The sequence below is a fragment of the Engystomops pustulosus genome, chromosome 3 (assembly GCF_040894005.1).
Source record: "Engystomops pustulosus chromosome 3, aEngPut4.maternal, whole genome shotgun sequence".
Classification (NCBI taxonomy): domain Eukaryota; kingdom Metazoa; phylum Chordata; class Amphibia; order Anura; family Leptodactylidae; genus Engystomops; species Engystomops pustulosus.
Genome location: NC_092413.1, coordinates 149,552,356 through 149,568,382, shown reverse-complemented (window position 1 = coordinate 149,568,382; position 16,027 = coordinate 149,552,356). Strand labels below are relative to the sequence as shown.

The following is a 16,027-nucleotide window of genomic DNA, read 5'->3' as shown; positions in this document are numbered from 1 at the left end:
AACCCTGCCGCTCTGAGGGAGTCTATCACTGCTTGTACCTTGGTTAGATGACTCTCACAATCGTTACTATAGGCTATGAAGTCATCCAGGTAGGCCGAGGCATATCTATGGTGAGGTTTTAGTACAAGATCCATTGACCTCTGGAATTTGGCAGGACCCCCATAAAGCACAAAGGGGAGTACAACATACCGAAATAGCCCATCAGGGGATTGCAGTATGTACTGGTGCCCCCTGGTGAATTTTACTATGGGGACAACCAAATCCATTGCAATGCATTCAAACAGCACCTCTATGATTGGTAAGGGGACCAGAGGACTCCTAAAGTGGGACACCAGGGCAGTTAGTTGACACTAAGGGCAGAAGCAACAATACTGGTTTACCTCCTCCCACACCACGGGCCAGTAAAATCTCTGCAGGATCCTCTCTCAGGTCCTCTCAGCACCTAAGTGACCTCCTAGCACATGTTTATGTGCCAAATCTAGCACCACCCTACAGTGAGATTGAGCAACTTGCAGTACCACAATCTCCTCGCCCCATATCTGGTCAACCCTATACAACAGATCCCCAACAATCATCATTTGGGGGTATATTTTGACAGCCACTGGTATTTGGGGCACCCCATTTATCACTTTAACTCTCTCCTGTGCTTTAAGGTCCTGGAGCTGAGCAACCCCCAAATTTTCACGGGATATTTCAAGGTCCGGCATGCGCCCCCCCCCCCCCCCCCTCTTGACCCGCATCCTCAGCTAGAACCGCTAGGGGAGAGAATTCATCACCTAGGGTCACCCCTACTGCTGGTGTGGGTACTTTGGCCTCAAAGGGTTTCAGGGGCCAAGGACGGACTTACACCATGTCACCATGTCCCTTATCTGTCACTATGTCCCTTATCTGGAGCTTTGTCTTCAGAGGTCTCAGAACACCAGTAAGTCTCTACCAATATTAGCCTCATGAAACAGGTCCCCACAGATCAACACTTCATGGGTGATAGTTCCACAAGCTGTATGTAAGTTGATGATGACAGTGAGATATTCACGAGTGTCCCCATGAATACATAACACTCCCACTTTACACCCCCTGTATAGTCTAGGATCAATCAAAGTCCCCTACACCCGGGTGTCCAGGTTCCGCAAGTCTAGCAAGGCTTCCACAGTGTGACCACTGATTGTGACCATACACACTTGGGGCTCTGCATCTGTGACAGACTCGGCTGCCAGAACCGGCCGGGTAAACAGTGAGATTCGCCGGGTTTGGTTGCAGTCCATTGGCTCCACTGAAAGGGGACAGTTGGCAGCGATATGGCCCATTTCACGGCATTGCCAGCGCTGGATATGGCTGGGACCTCTGTCCGTGGGTGTCCGTGTATGTGAGCCCCCCTTGCAACCCCTTCCCAACCAAACCTGTCTCCCCTTTTCTGCAGTAGCAGTTTTACCAGATGGTCTGGTCACCTTGTCACTGGTACCCCTTCATCCAGAAGAGGTAAGCAGATGATCTTCTGTAGCCTGATAGCTCTCTACCAGGGTCACTAGTTCGTCGGCATAGGTGGGACCGGCCTGTCCAATCCATCGCTGGACCTGCAGGGATAGAGAGTGGGCAAACTTATCAAAAATGACTCTTTTAAACATCTGTGATTTTGGGCAGTCCTCTGGTTGCAGACACTTCCGGACAAGATGGATCAGGTCATGTATTTGGGAGCACAGGGGCAACTTTCAGAGAACACCCACATTCAGACATCAAAACATAAACAAAATCCTACCCATCTTGGTGCTAGCTAAACAGAGAGTTCCCCTAACTCACCACCAAAACATAAAGGATGTCGCTGCTCCAGAAATGGAAGTCTGGGCTGTAGTGTGCTCTCCAGCCTCCTTTCAGAGTCAACTCTCTCAGCTCTACTCAGCAGCTTTATGCAGCCTGATTAGGCTGCTCCTACCACCTGTGTCCAAGGTGCTGGACAACACAAACCCTGGTCCTAGCCTAACAGGGAGGTGGAACAGGGAGGATGTAGGGAAAAAGGGGGGGTTATGGGTTGGGACTGGGTATTGGGATTGGAGGGGTGAGTTGTTTCTGGGGAGGGACGGGGGAAGGGGATGGTTGATAGGGTGTATCTTATCTACATACAAATAATTATTTTTTATGTTTTTCAAACATTTGAGTTAAGAACAACCGAGAAATAGAACAACGGAACAATTTTTGCCATTAGGAGATTTCACCTATGTAATACCTGTTGTTTTAATTTTGAATTAGGTATGAGATTATTTATGTATAGACTGTACTCTAAAGTTTTTTTTTCTAGACTGTATTCGAAAGTGTTTATGCCTCTCTTCCCGGAGATTTCTATTTGAGTGGCATAGATTATTGCATTTGGGATCACACCCTATTGTACACATCATTGCATTATATTAAGTTTGTCTCTATATTTTGACCATGGTTCCCAGATTCTGGAGAATGTAAGGTGTGTCCTTTATTCCCAATGTGCTAGTTCCTCTAGCCAATATATGTTGTCTATCCTAGAGAGCCATTACTTATTCGTGTTTGTTCTTAAGATGAATTCGTATGTAAGTCGGAACTGTATATTTTGTAATTGAAACTCCAGACAATTTTTTTTTGCTCTCTGTGTCAATTGGATTTTAAAAATGTTGGATTGTCATAAAAACCAGGAATGACAATAAAGCTTAATTGCAGACAAATTTTATAACTGTTATAGCTGTTTATTGTAGAGTAGAGATAAATTACCAACATCCAGAGGTGTTTTTGTAACTAAGGTTCGTCTGTAAGTCAGGTGTTCTTAAGTAGGGGACTGCCTTGTGGGCTTTGCTTTTATTTTTTTCCCTGTACACTCCAAATGACACCTCTCCTTTATTCTTTGAGTTTGTATAATTATGAGGGATACCCAATTTATATAGGTTTTATTATAAGTGCCAGAACCGATTTGGGGTTGTAAGCAGTAGGATTAGCTGCATAATGCAGCTAATACCTGCTATGCATGGAATTGGCTCAGCCCATGAATCCGCTCAATATAGTCTTAAAGGGAACCTGTCCCCAGAGTGTTCTTTTATCAGTGGACAGTATGCTTTAGATGAAGTGCTGTATATGTCACATATGTTTTTTTTAAATCTCTGTGTTTAAATCTCTATGGCTCCCAGCCAGTGAGTCCCACAGTGAAAAATTTCAAATGACAACTTTTGTCTAGTAATGAATTGAGCATTTAGTTTACGTGAACTTTAATAAAATGATTTTTAAAAAAGAACTTGTTTTCCCATTGTTGGGAAAATGTAATAATTAAAAATGCAGCTAATGCTAACATGTCATAGTATAAGTACCCAAACATTGAGTCAACTAGACAATAACAAATTTAATGGAAATCTGACATCACAATCTACCATGATTACCCAGATAAACTTACTCCATGTACTGTGGCTGTGGTCATCTTTATATATTTGTCATCAATGGCCCCCTTTATTCTAAAATCAACTTTTAAAATTATTTTAAGGAGCCTGTAGGGCTCTTTGGGGTGTTACTGGAGCCCTTCAGTGCTGCAGGTTCACAGGCTGTTACACTTCCATCCTCCTAGTGTGTGCTGAAACCGCATCTGCTGTGTTTATATCAAGCAGAGGGAAGAGTGAAGTGATGAGGTAGTACAGAGGGACAGACAGTGTAATAACTTGAGAAACTTGAGCAAGGAGGGGATCATTAGCAAAATTTTAAAAGTTTAATTTTAGAAAGAAGGGGGTCATGAATATAAAATATGAGAGATTGGAGATATTAAAAAATTACCACATTCAAAATCCCTGGATCTATGATTAAATGTTCCTGGTTTAACATGCTTTTGACAATGGATCTCCTTAAAAAAGAGGAAGCCGGAGAGAGTGAGAATCATGAATTACAGAGGGCAGAAAAAAATAAAGAGAAATCCAAGACACCCTTTTTACGTTGCAGTCCCACAGGAGTCACAGTTGTTTAAATTGTGCCTCCTGAGGATACTGAGTAATCGTTTATTAAAAATACAATAAACTAATTTAGGTTTATGGACAGGTTAAGGGACAATCACTATTTTCCATAAAGTGTGTATTGCCAACTTTACTCCAAGAACTAGAAAGTAGATAAACCTAGGGGACTATCTGGGTGTTACCAAAACCTTCTTGTTTAACCCCTTAAGGAAGCAGCCTTTTTGGGGAATTTTTTCGAGCTGCACCTTTAAAAATCCATAACTTTTCAATTTTTCCGTATACAGAGCTGTGTGAGGGCTTATTTTCTGCGTAAAAATGTTTGCTTCTGAGTGATGTTATTTAATATTCTATGCCATGTACTGGGAAGCTGTAAAAAAATTCCAAATGTGGTGAAATTGTAAAAAAAACGCATTTGCATCAATTTCTTGTGAGCTCAGTTTTACAGCTTTCACTGTGTGCTCCAAATGATACATCTAATTTATTCTTTGATTCGATATGATCACGGTGATACCAAATTTATATAGGTTTTCATTGTGTTTTAATATATTTTTAACAACTAAATGAATGTAAACGAAAAAGAAAATTGTTTCCACTAATAACTTTTTCATACTACGGTGTACGGAGCTGCAAGAGATGTCATTTTTTGCCAAATGAGCTGACATTTTTATTGCTATCATTTTAAAGATTATGCAACCTTTTGATCACTATTTCTTACATTTTGCATATGATGTAAAATGAAAAGTGTAAAAGTAGTGTTTTAGACATTTGGGCGCTATTTGTTGTTATGGGGTTCACCGTCGGGAATAACCATTTTTATAATTTGATATATTTTTTTAGTCGCGGCGATACCTAACATGTTTTATATCAGTTTATTTTTCAACTTTTTTTTTTATTACTAATTCTTAGACCCTCAGGGTACTTTAACCCTAGATGGTCTGATCGTTCCTATCATATATTGCAATACTACTATATTGCAGTATATGGCTTTTTGACACAGTATTCATCACACTGTAACAAATCTGCAAATGTCATGCAGCCTCAGGTCTGACAAAGACCCAAGGCTGTCATGGCAACCAATCTCCACTCCCCTATGACCTCCAGGGGAGCAAAGATCGAAACAAAGTTAGCGGTACCCATCCTCCACCGTCTTTCAAATGCTGCCAGCATCGGAAGGGTTAATGCCCACGGATGGTGCTAGCACTAATAGAGGGTATAAGCAGTATGTGTTTGCTGCAATCTATAGCAAACTCCACCTCTGTTTGAAGAGAGCTCAACCCGTGAATCCTCACACAGAGCGTGAGGACTTTAACAGAGATTGTGAGGGTGATAGACCTAAGCTGATAAGAGAAAATCTTCCAAAAGGATCAAAGATTTGAAACCAAGCACACTTTCATGCTGGTATATGCCCCTCTGATTGGATTTGCCCTTCTTTTAGATTTTTATACCCTTTTTTTCTGAGGAGCTGTAGGCTCTATAGCTGTCAATTGAGTCCAGAACTCCTTTGGCTGATTTGTATAATTTTGAAGGCCTTTTTAAAAAAAAAAAAAAACAGTGGCATAAAAAGCTTAAAGAAGAGGGGATCCTGCCAAAGGGGAAATATACCATTATGTCAGTGTGCTTGGTTTAAAATCCTTGATAATATTAAAAATATGCTTAAAAATAGTTTTACCGTGTGGCATCCTGATGGTATCATTATTTTATCTTACATATCTTACATATCTTCTTTGCTGGTTGGAATTTTTAAAAAGTCCTTAAAATACATTTGGCCATGATCTGCACTGGGGGTACACTTTACTTAGGAGACTCTAATAAACCTGAAAATTAATAAAACCTGCAGTGATTCCATACTAGCAGCCATGTATGCATAAAATAGAATATATATATATATATATATATATATATATATATATATATATATATATATATATACCATGGCAATTTTATGCCTTAAGGAAGTTAAAGAGTAACTCTGAAATTCATTCACCAGGGGCAGCTTAATACAAGTGTGCTACTTAGAAGGATGCTCTAATAGGAAATCAAAGAAGCTCCAGAGATTGCAGGGTCTTTCAGGCAATGTGTTGACTGGATTAGCAGAAGCTTAGTCATTTGAGGCTCTGAATTTATTGTGAACATGGGAAGGTGAGAGAAGGTGTTAATGTAACACTTCATCAGAACTGTAAAAGAGTTGGTGTTTATAGGTTACCACAGTGAGTCATAAATCCAGAGTCTTCATTAAATGCACTTTCCTACCTATAAGGAATTGAAAATACTGATATTCTCATGTCCTTTCTGCATAAAACTGCTCAGATATGAAACTGCCGAAGAAGAAATAACAGCAAAAAAACAAACAAATGAAAATTATGCTAAAAGCGTTCTCAGTATTGACGCCGATACTGTACTGTCACAGTTAGAGGCCCATGTCTAAGAAAAATTATAAGGTCTAAAACAGAGGTATTATACTAAGTTGCATTGCATGATTATTATTGGTGCACATTTTTTCAGATGTGTTGAGACATTGCCAAACTGTCAGCTCATAAATCCAAATGAGCTGTCATTAGTACCAGGCTTATACCAACCTGAGTATAGGGTAAAAATCGCAGGTACAACTAGGCAAAACTGTTCCACAAAACAAAAGAAAGAGCCCTTGGGGGAACATAATGGGACACATGTAACTTTTGGCTTGCCTTTTTCTTTAATTTTGGATACTTTATATGGTGCTTGTGCTCATCTGCTACTTTTTTGCACCTAAAACTATTTCCTTTCAAAGTTTGCCATTGTCTAGTTTTCTGTTGTGTTCCTTGAGTTATCACCTAAATCCAGATGTAAAAGTTGCAACTTTTTAAAAAAGTCACAAATACATGGCTGCCCCTGACCAGGTGTAGAAAATAGCCTGGAACTGATTGCAAATTTTGGAGACTTTTTGCAACTTTTGTTTTAGAAAGTTGCGAATTCACTGAAGACCAAACTCCACATGTATCAATAAGGAAAAACTGCTGAGATACATCTGACCAGCGGAAAAGCCAAGAAACATCCCAAAAACAGACAGAAAATCTGGACTTATGATACATGTGCCCTATTATGTGTTATCTATTCACATATAAATACGATATAATAATTTAGGGGGCCTGAAATAGATTTTGGGCCACATTATGCTTCTGCCTGCGGACTTGTTAACATTGGTAGACAGGGGGACACTATGACTTCCAGCCACATTCACCAAGTATAGATCCTGCTTATATGAAGGCTAAGTAAAAGGTTTCCATAAAATAGTTTCTGCTACAGCTCCATAAAATTATTATTTTATTTAAGAGGTTACAGTTAAAATATTGTTTGATCTTACCAAATGTTTATAAAAAAAAATAAATTAAACAACTAAAAGAGCTATATGAATCCAAGGCCGCTTTTCTTCCATCCTCTATGTCCATGGTCACACCTTTCAGATCTTCCGATTAAGTTTTTACTTCCGATGTACACCATGCATAAAAGTCTGTATGAAAACAAACAGATCCACAGTGCAAAACTACTCAAGAAGCTCAGTGTTAAAATGGTATTTATTCTATTTGCAATTTTTCCATAAAATAAGAGTTTTGAAAATCAATAAAATTGCCAGAGAACACATTAGTTGACACAGATTTTAGTAATTCTGGCTTCTTCCAGAATGGGTAAAACCTGGGTCATGCACAAGATTTATTGTAGAAAACTCCTTTCCTTTACTCTAGTTTACTTCCAATACCCATCTACATATAGGCTACGGGTTATCTGTGGTTTGTAATGTAACATCTAGGATTAGATATGAACTAGATGCTCAATAAATCATTGTGTCAATCCAGGTAAAGTTGATAAAGACTCACTAAGAATTCATGGAAGCATAAGGTCATGTACATCAATAAACTTCATACCAACATATATTGTAGGAATGAAAAGGTAAATATAACAGGATTATCACGTCTACATCTTTGTTGAGTTACAAAAGGACAAGAGACCTTTGGAACCACCATTGTTATTGCCGCTCTCCTCAATATTCCAGTTATACAGTGTCAGAAGAAATGCTTTACCTCTTCTAGAGAGCAATCTATAATAAAGTGATGTAAGAGAAGAAAGTCAATATCAAGACATAATATATAAAATCTACAGTATGAAAGGATAAAGAAGAACATCTCTAATAAAATATTTTGCTCTCTCCAAATGATAGTTCTAATATTTTTATGGAAAGATTTATTATTTCTTGACATTGAACTTTGCTATTTATACATCAGACAGCAATTTGCATAGTGTAGGTGTTATTCACCTTTCCATGTTCCAGCACTGCTCGGGACTCTCTGCTTGTAGTGCGTGCCAATGAAGCACTGTACGCAGCAGAGAGAACTTAAAAGGCCAGTTCACTGCTCAACGCCTCTACAATATTTCTGTATCACCTTCTTAAGTGCCAGGAGATGACCTTTTTGATGTTGAGACTATGTCTGTTACATGTGTATGGCTGTGATTCTGAGCTTTTTGGACAGAGTCTGCTTTTTGCCTTTGGCTTGTCTAACTACACTGGCTTTGAGTTTGGCACTTTCTAACTAGACCTATTTAAGAATCCTAGTTGAGCTAGCTCAAACTATCTCCAGTCTGCACTCATGAACTTGTCTGAAGTTTTGCCACATTTGCATAGAAAATAGTTACTTAAGTCTAAAAAATATAAATTTTTCTCAAATTCAACCTTTCTCACACTTAGCTGTTTTATCTAAAGGAATGCAAATTACAGGTTCCCCAACCAAACAGTTGCTAGCTTTGCCTCCCGATTTCTCAAAAAACAGTCATATATAACTCATGGCAAAGTTTGTATAATGTCATTCAATGTAATCTGTCATTTAATAAATTTCCTTTTTTACATGCTGGCATTGTATTTATTATTTATTACCTTCTGGGGTAGGACATTGAAGAAATGTATTGCTGTAACAAGTTAAGAATGACCATCTTACTTTTAGCCTGTTTACAATGTACAACAATATACAAAAAGATTAGAATTATGACTATATAACATTTCAAGATTAATGCATTTTATTGCTAAATTAAATTGTATTTGCTCAAAGATACGGATTAGTAGATTTTGGTTTCAAAATCAAAATGGCCATATGGTGAGAAAATATAACCTTTTCAAGATGGTTCATGTGGTCATGTTGTTTCCATTACAAACAATTTTCTGGGTTATGGTGTACATTGTTTTAAATGTATTGATTGATGATTCTTATATTTATTAAAAAATATACTATATTACCATGTTAAAAACTGTAGACGGGTGGCAGATCCTTTGACCGTGTTCATTCATTCAAGACCATTTTGTATCAGTGTCCCAAATCATAGGAATCATAACTTCTCAAGATGGATTAAGTAACCTGCCAAATAAGTTTGCATTCATATCAGTAAGAAAAGAGTGCTTTCAAGTACAATTTATAGGAAACCATTAATTCAATATAGAAAAATACCCTACAGAATCTTTAACAGGATTAGTTTAGACTTGGCTAGTTGGTGAAAACATTTTGTACAAAGTATCCACTGTTATGTTTGAAAATTGAGTGAGAAGGACCCTTGTTTGCATTCCAGGGGATACGATTTTACTTCAGTAAGAGGATAAACTGAAATGTATAGTAACATTTCAGGACAAAAGTGCTTGTCTTAAAGGGTTATCCTAAGTTCATTCACAGGAGTGTTAGGATTTCAACCGCTAGGACTGTTAAAAAAAATCTACCATCAAAATCAAGCATGATAAACCCCAGACACTTATAGATTCAGGCACTATGACTATGGTAATCTTCCTAAATGTGCTATCCATGGCCTCCTTCCTTCTAAAAACCACTTTTAAAATTATACTAATGAGCCCTGAGGGCTCTGGGTATTTCCAGAGCTTTTCATTACTGTCTTTTCACTTGCTGTTACAATGTGCAGAGCAGGTCTCCTCCCCTGCACTTCCTGCTGCTGCTATATTACGCAGGCAAAGGGATGGTGAGAGAACAGAGAGGAGGAGAGAACAGGGGGAGGGTGAGACAAGTTCTGCTCATTGTAACAGCAAGTGAAAAGACATCACTGAGGGGCTCTGGAAACAACCCCCAGAGTCCCTCCGGTTTAAAAGTCTATGTTAGAGACCATGGATAACAAATAAAGAAGATTACCAGAACCATGGTGCATGGATCTATGAGTAAGTGCCCCTGGTTTATCATGATGGATTTTGAGGGCAAATTTTCCTTATAGATCACCAGAAGAATGGAGGTCAGGCAAGCATCCAGCATCTCCAATCATTCTCTATATGCATACTAGAAATGATCGTCAATTTTGCAAAGGAAGTGTTGCTAAATGTTGAAAATGTTGGAGAGCATTAATTATTGAATTTCTGATGGGTTTTTTTTGTGGGGGCAGGTTTTGCGCTCCATTCTAAAATTGCACAAATTAGGCGCAACTTTGAAATCCTGACATTTTTCTTCTCATTTCTCTCCTCATTCTTCTGGATCTCTCAGCAGCATTTGATACTGTGAATCACTAGATTCTCCTCAGGATGCTTCGCTTCATTGGCCTGAAGGACACTGCACTCTCTTGGTTTTCTTCCTATCTCTCTGACCGCACTTTCAGTGTCTCCTTATCTGCATCTCTCTCTTCTGTTGTTCCTCTCACTGTTAGGGTTCCTAAAGGCTCATGGCTAGGTCCTCTTCTATTTTCCCTCTATACTTCCCCCATTGAACAAACCATCAGCAGATTTGGTTTCCAGCATCATCTTTATGGTAATGATACCATGCTATACACTTCGGCACGTAACATCACCCCTGGCCTAATTCAGAACACTAGTGATTGTCTCTCTCCTGTCTCTACCATGATATCCTCTCTTTTCCTGAAACTTAATGTTACTAGGACTGAATTTCTTGTCTTTTCACCATCCACTAACATAGTCTATCCTAACCATCTCAGTCTATGTGGTTACCATAACCCCGAAGCAGCAGACCTACTGTCTTGGGGTTGTGCTGGACTCCGTTCTCTCTTTTGCACCACATATTCCATGGTTTGCATGCTTTTGCCGCATGCATCTCATAAACATCTCTAGAATGCACCCATTTCTCACAATTGAAACTTGTAAAATGCTAACTGTTGCTATGATTCACTCTCATCTACACTAGTGTAAATCTCTAGTATAAATAACAAATGAGGGAAACGGCACAGCAATGAGTGCCGGTGGGACAGAACATGGGACTTTTCATTACCCCTGAGGAAGTCACTGTGGCGTGTCGCAACGCGTGGGGTTCCTCTCCTACTTCCTACCCTACTTCCCTCCCCCGCCTATTCTACCTCATTCATTTTGTCCCTTTACAGAATCTTCTGATCTTATATTTATTTTTATTGAGGTATTGTATACATCAGTATCCATTATCATTTTGTGACAATAATAAGGGGTTACTAGAAGAATTGTGAGGCAGTGTTGTGGGTTATCCCTGGGTAAGGGACTTTGTCCTTTTCCCCATCAGGAGATATTATGCTGGAATGTGGCACATTTTTAATTGTTTTTATCTTGCATGTGTCTTGTCTTGTTATTTAATTTTTCTAACAAAATTATTGTGTATTGGGCGTATATTTGCATTGCTTTTTCTTCTATGTTTTATTACTGTAAGTCTCTGCTAATCGGTCTTCTACTCACTAAACTCTCTCCTCTTCATAATGCTGTACCTTCCTTGTATATAACGTGATGGCTGATGACTGTGTCAAGCAGCAGTACCTCTATTTATTATATGATATTTAGTTCTATTCCCTTATGAAGAGTGGCTGTAAGCTCTTGCGAGCAGGACCTCAATCCCTTTGTTCTATATGAATGTTTGTGCTATGTCATGTTTTATTTTATTTGTGTATGTCCCCTATTATTTGTTAAGTGCTATGGAATATGATGGCGCTATATAAATAAAGATTTTTATTATTAATATTCCTGCCCTTCTAGCCTGCTGCCACTTTTTTGGAGCAATTTTTGGCGCACACTTAGAGCTGCAAAAAAAGCTGCTCTATGGAGTTCTACTCCATGGGAAACAAGACTCCCGTTCTCTCGATTATAGGGGTCCTACCTTGATTGTAGCTTTTCTTTGGAATAGGGAGTAACAATTAAACTTAGTACTACCCATTTTAATGGAAAATTCTGAATGTAATTCCATTTTACTCTTAAGTTTTGGACGTTTTTCAAAATAAATCTGAAAAGTCCACCACTAGGGCTGCTACCGTTCAAACTTGCAGACCATTCTCTGTTACTAGGTTTATACTTTCTCTAGCAGCCAAGGCACTGAGACTAAAAACGTATCCCCTGCACTTGCAAAGGGCATATGGAGACATCACAGACTTTATCACAGTAGGTTCACTTCTGTTTGTAGGCACAGAGATGCAAAGGCTTGAGGGAACTGACGTAAAGGAAGTGAAGCTCTGAATTACACACACAAGCTTAGAGTGAACTGCAAACAGCAATGCTTATTGTGGGATGAGTAGCGACCCATGAAAATGTTTGAGCAAGATGTAAAATACTGAATGAGCAAACATATAATTAAGCTCAGTTGAACAGTGAAAGTTTTTTCTTGTCTACTGAAAACTCACTGCTCCCTTTTAAAATGACACAAATGTATCATCTTATAATTTATGTTTGTTGTGGTGCAAATTACAACAACCCAGAATTCATATGTTCCCCATGTCATAAGCCATATAGAAAAACATCAAGAATTTTTTTTTGTCTAACTTTGCACATTCTTTTCAGTGCAATCTGCTTGCGCATGTAATTATAAAGAGTCCGCGACTGCACTTAGTTTACATTGTTCTGGATAAATGTGGCCCAATGCTTCAATAAGTTATATGCATAAAGCCTATGATAAACAATCACATTACCATATTTCTATAAATACAAGAGAAATGCTGTCAAATAGAGATGAGCAGTCCTCCCTGTTTGAGTTTGGGTGCACCACAACGACCAGGACATATGCCGGATTGGCTGCTGAATCTTTTTATTCAATATTATTTACTAAACATATATCATAAAGACACAGCCAAGAGAATAATTTGTCCCACCCTAATGCACTTTAACCTTAATGTGTACCTTTTTGTAAAGTTGTAAAAGTGTCTCAGAATGGTCTAAAACATTTCTAGCAGGTTCTTCTATTTATTAGACTCTTGGACAAAAGTTTTGGAGGTCATAAGGGTATGTTTCTTCATAATTCAACTTGACATATTCATTATAAACTTGTCTCCACATACTATGACAAATATGTGATGGAACCAGCTCTGTAGGTTCTTTACTTTACCAACTTACTTAAAGCGAGAGAGAAAAAAGGGGCAAGTGTCCAGCATCAAGGCTTCTAATTCTCTGTTTAAAGTTTAACTTCATTGAAAGCAACTTAAAAACATCAAGGCACAAAAAAACATGATTTCTGATATGTCGTAACATATCTGAAGTGGTTGCAGGGCTTGTATTTAAAGACCTTAGGAAACACATGTTAAAGAACCGCCTCCACAATCACATGACCCAGCACATATGAGTGAAAAGACCATTAGAATACATGTATGGGTGACAACAAAGCATATAAAAATATGAATATAATAAGTCAAGGGTAACCTCAGTAAAGATACATTAAATCATTCTTGCAGTTCATACCATAAGGAAATCAGGTTTGCAATAGTAAGTTCCAGTGCGCTTTTCAAGAGCCGATGTCTAGGTGGGCGGTGCTCCCTCTCTCCTTGAGATGAACTTGACATGTTGCCTTTGTGAATGTCCCTAAAAATTGTAGACATACTGGATACCCTTTTTTGAGAATGTGTTTGTTTCTGATGTAGAAGAAGTGTTTTGTGGTTGCTGCAGAAATATGTTCAGGGATTCTCCTTTTTCAGTTGACAGGTTGTGCTTTTCAGTATTCCTTGCATTAGCATCTGCAGCGGCATAACGGGCGGTGACCTGAAGCTTTTTATTTTAATTATTTTTACTTAAGCAAAGAAACTCACTTCATACTGTTGGCAGAGAGCCAGGTAATGTGATGTAAACTATAATAGACTACTGAAATGATTCAGAAAGCTTATAAAGACATTTTTAAAATCAGCACAGCATAGGCTATTGGAACCTGTCACCAGCTAAAAATGACATTCCTGATGACAGGTTTGCTTTAAGACATAAAGGGAAGTCTTAAATCTAAAAGCCATCAAAAACCAGGGACACTTACTCATAGATCCAGGGACCAAGACTTTGGTAATCTTCTTGTAAGATGACTCTGGTATATATTGTGGAAATAAAAACTCTTTGTATCATATATCGATGTTATGCACAGAATTCAATCCCCACCATAGTGATCATGGCAGATCACAGAGTAATGTGAAACAGCCCTAACACTGAGATTATCTGTACGTAGACAGTTGTAAAACATATTCAATTATTAGAATTATAGTTTTAGCAAAGTAGCCAGAATAAAAACGTGAGTAAAAGAACAATACGATTATGGAAAAGCATTGATTTAACTTCTAAAAACATACAAATAGTTGGTTCTTCCAAACTACTGATTTCAAGTTCTGTGATGTTCAACATTAATTCTGTAGGTGGTAAAATGATCCAGTTTCAGTTATGAGATAACTACGCTATGACTAGAGAGATAAGACATGATTACAGAATAGCTGACTGCACTGGAAGTTTGTGTTGTTAATGTAATCCCAGAAGGAGGTGAAGATTGGAAAGAAACTTAGTGCGAGAGCAGGCCTGCGTGATTTTGACATCACTATGTGAATCAGCTGAATCATGTTTTGCTTTAGTGCGTAGGAAGGTGTAGTCACAGAATTAACTGCTGTCCTAATTAAACCAGGAACTGATGATTACATGGTTTGTGGCACCAATATGCAGTTCAGTTTTTTTCATGTTATAGTTCCCCAACATTTAGATTCCTTCATGCTGGAATGAACTTTGTTCTATAATAGTGTACCTACATTGTAAAACATAAGCTGCAATCACACGTCTTTCAAATCTCTCACCAACAACATATGTTTAGTGTTATGTAAACCATCACTTTTCAACCATATAGTTTCTAATATAACCGCTGCAGTAGTAGTAATTATGATGTAAATTAAATTGGATTTCATTTCCCAAAACTAACCATTTCACAAAAGCCTCACCTTTAATTAATGGGTTGGTCTGCTATTAACAATCTCGGTATGTCAAAAGGGATCTCCCAACAATGGGGAGATGTATTTAATGTGGGGGTCTGTAGACCAGTACTGTAATACTTAGTGATAACTGCAGTCCACAAATTGTATTCAACTTTATTCATTGCGTTGGACAGTACCCGTGGCTCAATTATTCATGATACAAAATGTCAAGTTGAAGCCCTAAGGAAATGAAAAAAGTTGTTTTTCCCCAGAGAAATTTTACAAATGGCATGTAATAATGTAACAAAGTTTACTGTGCCTAAGACATTTTTGTGAATCTCTACCCCATTTTCCGGGTGAAGTACAGTCAGCCACTGCCAACTTGAAACCGCAGGATGCAGTGCTATATTTACATCAGGACCTATAGGCAAAAAAAAGGAACGGGCCGGGGATTAAGCAAACCTATACTCCCAAGTATTGAGCTGTTAATGTTATAGACAATAAAGTAACACCTTTAAAAGTATGAGGAAATTTTACACGGAAATATTAGAAAATAGCACAACTATTTATTATCCACTGAAAAATCAATTTAAACCTATACAAGCCAAAAAGTGAAGATATTATTGAACATGTTTTTCTCCATCCAACAGAGCCTCCAAATCCCCTTTCAAGGAACAAGGGCAACCCAATTCTTCAGACAAATGAAGGTCAGAAACGTGGGACTTGCATCCATCAGGAATTTTCAGAATATTATGGTGGTGTACCATAAATGTCCAGTATAGGAATAGCCAGCGCAGATGCTGGTCTGGTAATGTACAGTTTAGCAAGTTATTTCTCAAAAATAGATATGTATTTTTTTTACCTCCTTTCCTCTTGCCGTATATTGTCCACAGATTTGAGCAAAAGTAGAAGTTTTATAAAATTAAATTAAAATAATGATTTGAGAGTTGCAGATTTTCAAGTTTAAATAACCT

The 16,027-nt window shown here is 38.1% G+C and overlaps 1 long non-coding RNA gene across 2 annotated transcripts in view; it reads right to left on the bottom strand.

The window, feature by feature from the left end:
- Positions 1-7,258: 7,258 nt before the first annotated feature.
- Positions 7,259-16,027, bottom strand: part of LOC140122099 (uncharacterized) — an 87,176-nt gene continuing 78,407 nt past the window's right edge. Inside the window, exons 2-4 of one of the 2 annotated variants that reach the window (XR_011854251.1) lie at positions 9,205-9,322; positions 7,928-8,016; positions 7,259-7,431 (exon numbers count right to left, since the gene is read on the bottom strand). This is a non-coding gene — a long non-coding RNA (uncharacterized lncRNA). The other variant, XR_011854250.1, reaches the window with a different exon arrangement.